Source organism: Rhinolophus hipposideros (assembly GCF_964194185.1).
Source record: "Rhinolophus hipposideros genome assembly, chromosome: 18".
Taxonomy (NCBI): domain Eukaryota; kingdom Metazoa; phylum Chordata; class Mammalia; order Chiroptera; family Rhinolophidae; genus Rhinolophus; species Rhinolophus hipposideros.
Genome location: NC_138064.1, coordinates 17020454 through 17031508, shown reverse-complemented (window position 1 = coordinate 17031508; position 11055 = coordinate 17020454).

The window sequence follows — 11055 nt, the reverse complement described above, 5'->3', positions numbered from 1 at the left end:
CGCTGGCAGTGTCCTGTGAGGCCCTGATCCCAAAGGGGAGTCCCTTTCATGCCTTACATTTAGTTTTTAGTTTCACGTGTCTTTGTTCTCTTTTAATCTGGACGGTTTTCAGCCACTTTTTGCTTTGTCCTTCATGACCTTGACACTTTTCAGATTACAGGCCTTTGATTTCATAGAACATCTCTCCATTTGAGTTTATTGGCTGTTTCCTCATGATTCGGTTATAATGTTGCATTTTTAGCAGGAATATTTCATAACTGAGGCTGTGTTCTTCTTAGTACATCATCACCACATCAAGAGATACATGGTGTCAGTTTGTGCCGTATTGTTCATGTTAACTTTTATCACTTGGATAAGGAGGCATCTGCCAGATTTCTCTGCCATCAAGTTACAATTTTCCCATTTGTAATGAGTAACTATTTTAAGGGAGCTATTTTGAGACAATATAAATCTTCTTCTCCTCATTATGCTTTCGCCAACTATGTTGAGTATCCGGTGATGATTTTTGCCTGAATCAATCAGGATTACTATGATTGCAACATGAGAAGCTGGAATCCTATTACATGGGATTGGGTATTTTAATTACTGAACCAAGACTGTTCCAGAAGCCTAAAAGAGCAGACTTTTTTGTTACCTAACAGTGACCAAAATAGTCTCAGGACTTGCCTTAGGTTTCACCCTGACAGAACTGGTTGACATGGAAAGTGGAAAAAAGAAAGACAGTTGTTTGTCCAGTTATAACTTATGAGTCCCACCTTTTCAGTGTATCGGCCATACTCACATCTAATATGACACAATAATAGGGCCCACGCCACAGGGTGTTGAGGAAAGTGAGATAATGCAAGTAAAATGCTAAGCACCTTCTGGTACCCACACCCCTCACATTGTGACTTTGCTGCTTCTCCCAATATGAAGTTGAGTCTATTTATCTACCTCCTTGAATCTGAGCTGGCTTGTTTCTTGCTTTGGCCAATAGAAAGTGGCAGTATTGTCACTGTGGGAGTTCTGAGTCTGGGTTTTAAGAGGCCTTGCGGCTTCTGCTCTCTCTTTCTTATTGTCCTGCCACTATTGGTAAAGTAGTCTAAACCCCTTTGGAACAAGAGGCCACGTGGAGACACAGAAGGCTGACAGTCAGGACAACCAGTAGACATGAGAGTGAGGCCATCTTAGGCTGCCCAGCGCTCGTCAAGCTGCCAGATGATAACAGCTGTATAAGTGATTCTAGGTAAGACCCTCAGAAGAATCACACAGCTGAGTTCAGCTCTAATTGTAGACCCTCAGAATTGATGGACCTTGGAAAAGAGAAGACCGGGGCAGGGGTGGGGAGTGTGTGGGGAGGAGGGACGGGCAGGGCGAGAGGTATTTAGAATGAAGAATAGTTATGTTTGAGGGTATTGTCCTCAAGGATGTGACTCAGGCCAAGAAGTGGATGGTGCAGGAAGTAAGATTTTTTTTTTTTTTTTTAACATATGGAAGAACTTTAAGCAGAGTTTCCCTGAGATAAACTTCCTTTGAAAGTTGCGGATTTACTGTCACTGGCAGAATTTTTTTTAAAGGCTGGATGACCTTTAGATGTCAGAAATGATGTAGACTGGATGGATTCAAGTCACATATGATTCCCTTTCACCCTTACAGTTCTTGGATTCTGAGAAAACTTCTCTGCACACCAGTTTGGCCTAGCAGTTCTGAAAATACTTTCCTTTCAGTATTCACTATAGCAACAATTTTAACAGTTTTCTACAAGTTTACAGCAACAATGATGATTCATTGCAAACATCTGTCAAAGCTATTCCTTTTTGTCCTTTCGGTTTATAAAACTGCAGAATTTACGCCTGAACAAACTCCTGTCTTCTTCTGAGTCCCTTTGAATTTTATAAATAGCAATAATCTTACAAATGGTAAGACTCACAATTTTTCAAGTGTTAACATCTCTGAAATCAGGAGGTGTCTGCCTGCATTCACCATCAACTAGGTGGCAGTTATGACATAGATGTAATTATTTGTAAATACAGTCATAGCTGTTCTAATTGTCATCACTTCACCTGTGTTACATGCATTATTGGTATTACATGTGTTCAATATATTGATATTCAGAATGGCTTACAGAATGGATGTCAGTAGCTTGGTAGGGAGTCCCGGAGATAATCAGAAGAACTTTTTTCTTTTTTAAAGATTTTTTATTGGGTAAGGGGAGCAGGATTTTATTGGGGAACAGTGTGTACTTCCAGGACTTTTTTCCAAGTCAAGTTGTTGTCCTTTCAGTCTTAGTTGTGGAGGGCGAAGCTCAGCTCCAGGGCCAGTTGCCGTTACTAGTTGCAGGGGGCGCAGTCCCCCATCCCTTGCGGGAGTCAAGGAATCAAACTGGCAACCTTGTGGTTGAGAGGACACGCTCCAACCAACTGAGCCATCCAGGAGCTCAGTGGCAGCTCAGCTCAAGGTGCTGAGTTCAATCTTAGTTGCAGGGGGCGCTGCCCACCATCCCTTGCGGGACTCGAGGAATTGAACTGGCAACCTTGTGGTTGAGAGCTGGCGAGAAGCACTCTTTTTTTTATTTTTATTAAATTTATAGGGGTGACAATTGTTAGTAAATTTACATAGATTTCAGGTAGAGAGGCGCACTCTTTTAAGCAATACTTCACTACCAACATTCTTGATGGAATGGGGAATGAGAGTGTGTAGAAAAATTCTAAATTATAGAAAAGCATTGTATCAGAGTTTAATTTAGAAGTGATTTTCTTTCACTGTAATTTATAAAATAATGACATATTTTACAATTGATGACTGTGGGGACAGAGTCCCAGAGAGCAGTTTCCAGGCTCTCGGCCTCACGTGGAAGGAAAGGTGTTGGCTCGGTTATTAGATGGCCATCAGCTGTAATCAGGTTGCCACCCGTTGTGGCTGGGTGGCCACCAGCTGTTACCGGTTAGCCATTAGGCACTAATATAACTGCCATGGCTACGCTAGCAAGTGTGGTTGCTTGGCAGCGAAGCAGACTGCGGATTGCAGCTGGCAAGTTGGTGGGCTGGTTAGTTGGTTGGCAGAGAAGCGGACAGCAGATTGTGGCTCCTGCTTCCTGTGTCTCCAACCCAGCCGCCAGGGAGAATATAGTGGTATGACTCCCCTATCTATGGCTCCGTTAGTGTTCCTTTTTGGCCTTGCCATATCCTGTGTTTTTGTGCGGGGATTGGGACCAGAGACCCTGTATCACAGTGACATTCACTGATACTGATGAAATACAGTAGCTATTAATTTAGCTAACCTGTATTAATGCTTGCTATGTGTTGGCCAGCCATAGTTTTACATGAGTTATCTGAGTTTGAACTTCACAGGAACTCTACAAGGTAGGTACATTTATTACCCACATTTTTACAGCTGCAGCCCAGAGAAACCAATGTTCAAGCGTCTTGCTCTCTTAAGGGATGGAGACAGGATTCAAATTCAGGCAGTCTAGTTCCAGAGCAAGGGTTTTTCAGCACTATGTTGAACTGTTTCCATTAACAATAACACTTTTTTTGGCCCATGGCATATGCCATCTTATTTTGAAATTTCTCTTTTGTATGTGTTGTCTCCCCATCTCCCCATATAGACCTTAAGGACCATTATATCAAGAATCTTTTCCTCCCTCACATTTGAGTCTCTAACACCCAGGCATTGTGTCCAGTTTATGCGTATTAAGTGTCCTGAGACAGACAGAATTTTGTATTCTGTGTTCAGACTCGGTGTTAGGTTATAGCCTTCCTCTGGGGACTGTGTCAGGGCTCATTTAGTTGTAAGGAACAGAAACTATTCTAGAATTTTGCCCTTTTTTGGTAGTTGAGTATCCAAAGCTTTCCTACATGGGAAATCTCTCATGAGGCGGCAGCATTTGGGGAGACAGTGCTGTGCTCCCATCCTTGCTTGCTCCAGAAGGGGGTTCCCAACTCCCCTCCCCTTTGCAGCTGGAGCATTGACAGGTGGCTTTAGGCTTGACCCTTCAGCCTCTCCCACTTGGGGCGTGAAGCAAATGATGCGAAGGTGGAGAGATCATTAAATGTACCTGCAGAGGCTAGCAGTGTCGTAGTGGTCGAGGTGTTCTGGCCAGACTATCCTTGTTAAAAGACAGACTGACGGACACTCCAACAATGCTTCAATTCCTATTCATCGTCTCAGATGGGTTCTATAGCCTCTCATTGACTCACTGAACCCCTGACATGTTTCCTTTTTTCTTCTTATTAAGATAGTGAGTCAATTTATCTTGCCTGCAATCAAGAAATTTTACTGATACCTTCAATCAAGATGGCTTTAGGCAAGGCAAATTTATTATATGGATACAGAGGTTCTCAAGGAACTCATTTCAGGTAGAGTTTCCCGGAACACCCTGTACAAAATAGTTCTCATTCCCCTTGCCCTCTCCATCCTCTTATCTTACTTTACTTTTCCACATAGCATTTATCATCTCCTGACGTAACATCTATTTGTTTATTTGCCTTAACTGGACTGTCACTCCACGAGAGCATGGACTTTGACGACTCACTGTTATTTCCTCAGCACCTGGCACACTGCTGAATGAATACTTAAATAGATGAATCTAAAGGCAGAAACAGAACTGAGGCTTATAAGGGACTGGAATTGGAAACTGGAAAACCTTTAGGACCTGGGGCATGTTCTCTCCCAAGGGTCAATCTTTAGGGCCACATATATGTTATCTCTAACTTTCTCTTCTCATCTGGCTTTTTACTTTTCTCTACAGACGAAGATGGAGGGAGTGAGGGATAAAGGAAACAAAAGGCTTTACACCAGAGGTTCCCAAACCTGGTGGCTCATTAGAATTGTTGCAGGATCATTTTAAAAACATTGATTCCTGGGCCTCACTCAAAACCCACAGAATCATAGTTTTCATGGATGGAGCTCTGGAATTATAGTTTTAAAATCCACGTTCAGCCAGCCAGGCATTGAATTATAGATGGGTCCTTGAGAACCTCTGCTTTAAGCAAATCAAACTTTCCACAAAATATTGTGTAGGGTTGACTTCTTCAACAAATGCTTGTTGAGAACGCTTAATATGAACCAGGCATTGGTGTAGGTATTAAGAGACTGTAGGAAAGAAAACTAAAGTCCTTGACATTCTTGTGGTTGATCTCCTACACAGGAAAAGGGAGGGGAATGCCTTCTTTTTTTATCCATCCCATTTCACAAATATCCAGAAAACAGACTGGTACTATTATTCAAAGACTTGAGTCCTAGATGAATGTCACAAGGTCTAGTTTCTAATCTTGCCTCTACAACCTACATGCTGTGTCTTCTTGGGCAAGTCATTTTCCTAACTCTGAGCCTTATTTTTCTCAACCAAAAAAACTGAGATAATATCTTCCCTGTGTACCTCTCAAAATGTGATAACAATTAGATGAAATAATGCAAAAATACTTTCAAAATTATACAAATGTCATCCTCTATGGTTTTCCTACAGATTTTGTAGTATTTATACATTGTATAGAACATTTTTTATGAGTTCCCAGTAGTCATGGTAACAGAAGAATAGGGTTCCGAAGTTAACAGTGTCCTTTTTTTAAATTTTATATTGGGGAATACTGGGGAACAGTGTGTTTCTCCAGGGCCCATCAGCTCCAAGTTGTTGTCCTTCAACCTAGTTGTGGAGGGTGCAGCTCAGCTCCACGTCCAGTCACCATTTTCAATCTTTAGTTGCGGGGGATGCAGCCCACCATCTCATGTGGGAATTGAACTGTAACCTCAGTTCATGTGGGAATTGAATTGAACTCTAACCAACTGAGCCATCCGGCCGCCCCAATAACAACCTTTGTGATTGAACTTTACTTTTTCACCATCTGGTCTGAGTTAAGTACATAATATACATCATATCACCTTGAATTTCTATAATATCTATCACTGGTATGTCATTTAGTAATATCTATATTGCTCTTTAATTATTTTCCTTATTGGACTTGTTTTCCCAACCTCCTCCTAAAATCATCAAGCATGGGCCTGTTTTGTGCTTGCCATGTGTTCTGCAAGGCACTAGATCTAAAGCTGGGTAATTGCTGTTCCATAATTACTTGTTGATGGAGCAACTGAATGATAAAGTTATCTGTGTGATAACAGAGTGTGTGTACCTTGTTTGTGGTCATCAGCCATAGAAGCAGGGAGGCAGGAAATGAGGAGAGAGTATAGTTCATGCCTGCCTGGCTTTCTCTTCATTCCCTCCTTTTCACTTTTTGTGGAATCTGAGAGAGATGGCTGACAGCTTGTACGTGGGAATAAGTGGATCTGACGGGGACTAGAGTTTCCAGGCTGCATCGATCTGTTCTGCTGAAGAATTGATCTGAGTAGTGTACCATGGAGAATGCATTGTGATCTGGATAATTTGAATGTTCCATCTTTGCTTTTTTGCAAGTTATGTCTGGGAGTTTACATGAATAAAATGTGTTTTCTATAAGGAAGGTCTAAATTTGAATTGGGCAAGATAGGTTGAGGTCCCAGGATAAGGGACAGAGAATTAAAATGCCTTTCTTGGCTCAAATTCTTTATTACACTTTTGATTAGGAGCTTTTCCTGGGGTTAGTTCCTCTTACATTCCCAAACCCCAAAGGTCATGGCCTTCCTTCCCCTATCCTATCAGATTCCCCCAGACCAAGCCCTTCAGACCAATATATGGAAAAATAGAACCGTCTTTGAAGGGTCAGGCAAATCACAGAAACATATTGTAATGTAGGAGGAACAGATTCCGTATACTTGAATGTACCCCCTTAAAGCCCATTGGAAGGCACTTCCAGTTTTAGGCCTTCTCAACAATGCCTCCTTCAGGGAGGCTCCCAATTTCTGACTTGTCTTTCCCTCTCCCTCCTCCTGTTCTCCCCATTTCATACTTTCAAGAAACAGCCACCTGTCCCCACAGGAAAGAGTCACCATTTCCCCACAAGTTTAGTCTAGAGATTTTTTCGTGGTCTCAGCAAATCTGAGCAGTACTTCAGGCCTGAGCAGTGTCATGCTCTGTAGAATTAGGTTACTCCATCACAATTCTTTCTCCCAAATCAGTTTCTAACTCTTTTCCTCAGAAACAAAACGATTAACCTCTGGAAAGGCTCTTTTCCTTATGATCATATTAGCAGCCTTGTCTTTTAGGAATAGACTAGCTTCTCTCCAGTCATGTTCTGACAAGGCACTTTCTTATCTGGGGCCTGGTACTAGTTGGCTATGGTTTTTATCTTTGGTTCCAGAAAGGAATGGTTTCGACTCTTATTAACTTTATTTGAGCAGCTTATTTCACTCTTTTAATTCTAGGTCTTTCTTTGACAGATGAGTGGGAGGAGTAGGGCAATACATCCTACTACATCTAAGAAAATGCTTTCTGAGTTGTAAAGTGCAGTGGGATATAGTGCCAAACGCTATCAGAGTTACACAGCATTTATTAAATATATGTGGTGTCCAGCAAGTTGTGTATAAGGTCAGTAGGAAGAGTCATTCAGTCACTACTCATTTACTGAGTGCCTTCTACCAGTCTCTGGAAACAGTGGCCAGTAAAGTATTTATAATCTAACATAGGAGACACATATTATTAATAGATAATAAAGCAATCTCATAGCCAAATACATAATCATCTCCCCATCTTAAAAATTCGCATGGCTCCTCAAATTAAGAAAAAATTCCTTAGTTTGGCATATAAGGCCCTTTAAGTTCTTGCTCTGTCCTCCCTCCTTCCCTCTCCCCATATACCTCTATAGGAGCATTGTCCAATAGAAATATAATGCAAGACACATATGCAATGTATTTTTTTCTTGTAGTCATATTTGAAAAGTAAGAAGAAACAAATTTATTTTAAGAATGTATTTTATTTAACTGAATGTATCAAAATATTATCATGTTGACATATCAACATTTTAAAACTACTAGAAATATTTTACATTTGTTTTTGTACTAAATCTTCAAAACTGGGTGTGTATGTTACACTTACAGTACGTGTCAATTCAGATTAGCCACATTGCTAGTTCTCAAAAGCCACATGTGGCTAGTCGCTGTATTGTATATTGCAGGTAATCTATACCCAGATTTTCTCATGTTTTGTACACTTGACCTGTATTGTCACTTTTCCTTTGTGCCTGGCTACCATACAGACTTTTCCCATTCAGGTAGAAGTGTGTTTTTCTTTCTTTTTGTTCTTTCTCCATATGGCAGATATCACATTCTGCTGTGGCTGTTCGTATATTTATTTCCTTCCTCCTCCCAGCTACCGTGAGGGATCTTCTCAGGATTTTACTTGTTTCAGTGTCTTTAATGCTTTAATGTGGTCATAGTGATAACAACCAACATTGCCTGAGGGCTTGCCATTTGTCAAGCACTACGCAATCTGCTTAATACACATGAACTCACACTCTCATTTAAATTCTCGTGACATCCTTATGACATCGTTACTTTTATTTCTGCCATTTTACAGATGGGGAAACTGAAGCTTAGAGAGGCTATGGAGCTTGCCCAAGGTCATATAGCTGTAGGGCCTAGAGTTGAAAGAATGTAATCTAACTCCAGACTTATGCTTTTTTATTTTTAAATTGGGAAACATAACACATACATGGAAAAATGTATAAGCAATAAATATACAGTCTAACAAATTATTATAGAGCCCACAGCAGTGTAACCACTACCCATATCAAGAAATAGAAGATTTGTAGAATTCCAACTTACTGCTCTTTCCTAATCTCAACCCCCTTCCCCATAGAGTTCCTTCTGTCTTTGAGGGAGCCATTAACCTCCTTCTTATGGTAACTATTTCCTTGGCTCTTTACAGTTTTAACACCTAAGTATGCATTCTTTACTCATGTTTTTGAACTTTGTAAAATGGAATAAACATTATATTTTTAAGATTCATCTCTGTCGTTGCGTTGCTCGTTGCATTGCATGTAGTTTGTTCATTTTTTGGTTATATTATATAACTATACCACAGTTTACTTATCCATTTTGTTGTTGATAAAGAACATTTTGTTGTTGACGATTTTTTTATTATTATTGGGGAAGGGGAACAGGACTTTATTGGGGAACAGTGTGTACTTCCAGGACTTTTTTCCAAGTCAAGTTGTTGTCCTTTTAGTCTTAGTTGTGGAGGGTGCAGCTCAGCTCCAGGTCCAGTTGCTGTTGCTAGTTGTAGGGGGCTCAGCCCACCATCCCTTGCAGGAGTCGAGGAGTCGAACTGGCAACCTTGTGGTTGAGAGCCCACTGGCCCATGTGGGAATCGAACTGGCAGCCTTCGGAGTTAGGAGCAAAGAGCTCCAACCACCTGAGCCACTGGGCCAGCCTCTGTTGTTGACAATTTTTAGCTATAACAACAGTACTGCTGTTAACATTCCTGCACATGCATCCTGGTGCAAATGCACACACGCTCCTTCGGGCGTACCTGGAAGTCACATGTGGGGTCATGTACTGGCCTGTATTCAACTTTAGTAGATAAGCCCAAACAATTTTTCCAAACTGCTCTATTAACTTACTCTTCATATAGTAAAGTGAAAATTGCAACATTCTTAGGCAACACTTGTAATTGTCAGTCTTTTTAATTTTAGACATTCTGTTGGGTGACGTAGTATTCTCTTGCTATCGTTTTAATTTCCCTGTTTTCATATGAGGTTGATATTTTTTCACATGTTTACTGGTTATTTGGATTTCTTCCTTAGTGATGTGCCTGTTTAAATCTTTTTCTTATGATTGTGCTTCTTTATATACTCTGGATATATTCCAGACATTTTTTGGTAATATATGCTGTAAATATTTTTGGTTTGTTTTATTGAGATATAATTGGCACAGAGCTCTGTAAGTTTAAGGTGCATTTTTTCATGCTGTACATTTCTTATTTGATTCTGAGGCTTACTTTTAAACTCTTTTAATAGTATCATTTGATGAAACCAAGTCTTAAATATTAATGTAGTCAAATTTATCAGTTTTTCTATTATAATTAGTGCTTCGGGATTAGTTTCTTCTACCCTTGAGGTCATGGACATATGCTCCTGTTTTATCATCTAAAAGCTTTATTGTTTTGCCTTTCAAACTTATGTCTATTATCTACCAGGAATTGATGTTTCTGTGTAATGTGAACAGTCCAATTTTATTTTATTTTCTTCTAAATGGAAATCTATTTGTCCTAGCACCAATTATTGACAACCACTCTTTAGGCATTGCTCTTCATTACCCCCATGACAACATAAATAATATTCCCATGTATGGGTGAGACTTGCTGGGTTCTTTGTTCTGTTCCATTGCTATATTTGTCTATCCTTTATCCAATACCACACTGCCTTAATTATTTGCCCTTTATAATAAAGCTTGATATCTGGTAGCACAAGTCTTCCTCTGTCTCGTTCTTTCACTTTGTTTTACTTCTCTTCCTCAGGAATGGTTGTGTTTGCTCTTCCATAAAATTTTACATTGTCTTAAGTTTCTCTCACACACATACAGCAAACCTATTGAGATATTATCTGGAATTGCACTGGATCTACAGATAAATTTCGGACACTTGGCATCTTTCAGTATTGCACCTTCCAATCCAGGCACGTGTCATTATCTTTTATTTGTTCAGATCTTCTCCAATGTTTAAGAAATGTTTTCTTCATACAGGTCTTGCATTTCTTTTATTTATTCCTAGGTACTTGATATTTGTTTGAAGCTATTGTAAGTGGTATCTTCTAAAAATTGAATTTTTTTTGGTGGAATATAGAAATACCGATTTTTTGAAAATATGAATTTTGCATCTGTTTACATTGTTAAACTCCTTTTAATTGTAATAATTTATCTGTAAATTCTTTCAGGTTTACCACATATATAACTTATATCATCTGTGAAAAGTAACAATTTGTTTCTTCCTATTCAGTCTTTTACTTTTCTTACTCCACTGGCGAAGAACATTCAGGGGCAATAACAAACCTTCTTAGCACAAATAAACATTCTTAGTCTGTAGCACACCTTTTATCACTACTTAGCCCTTCTGCCTCAAGCCAACAGCTTCGGAATTATTGATTCCCTGCTGGAGGGTCACGAGTAAGACTCCCACACTCTTTTTTAAGCGCCTGCAGCAAGTTAAGA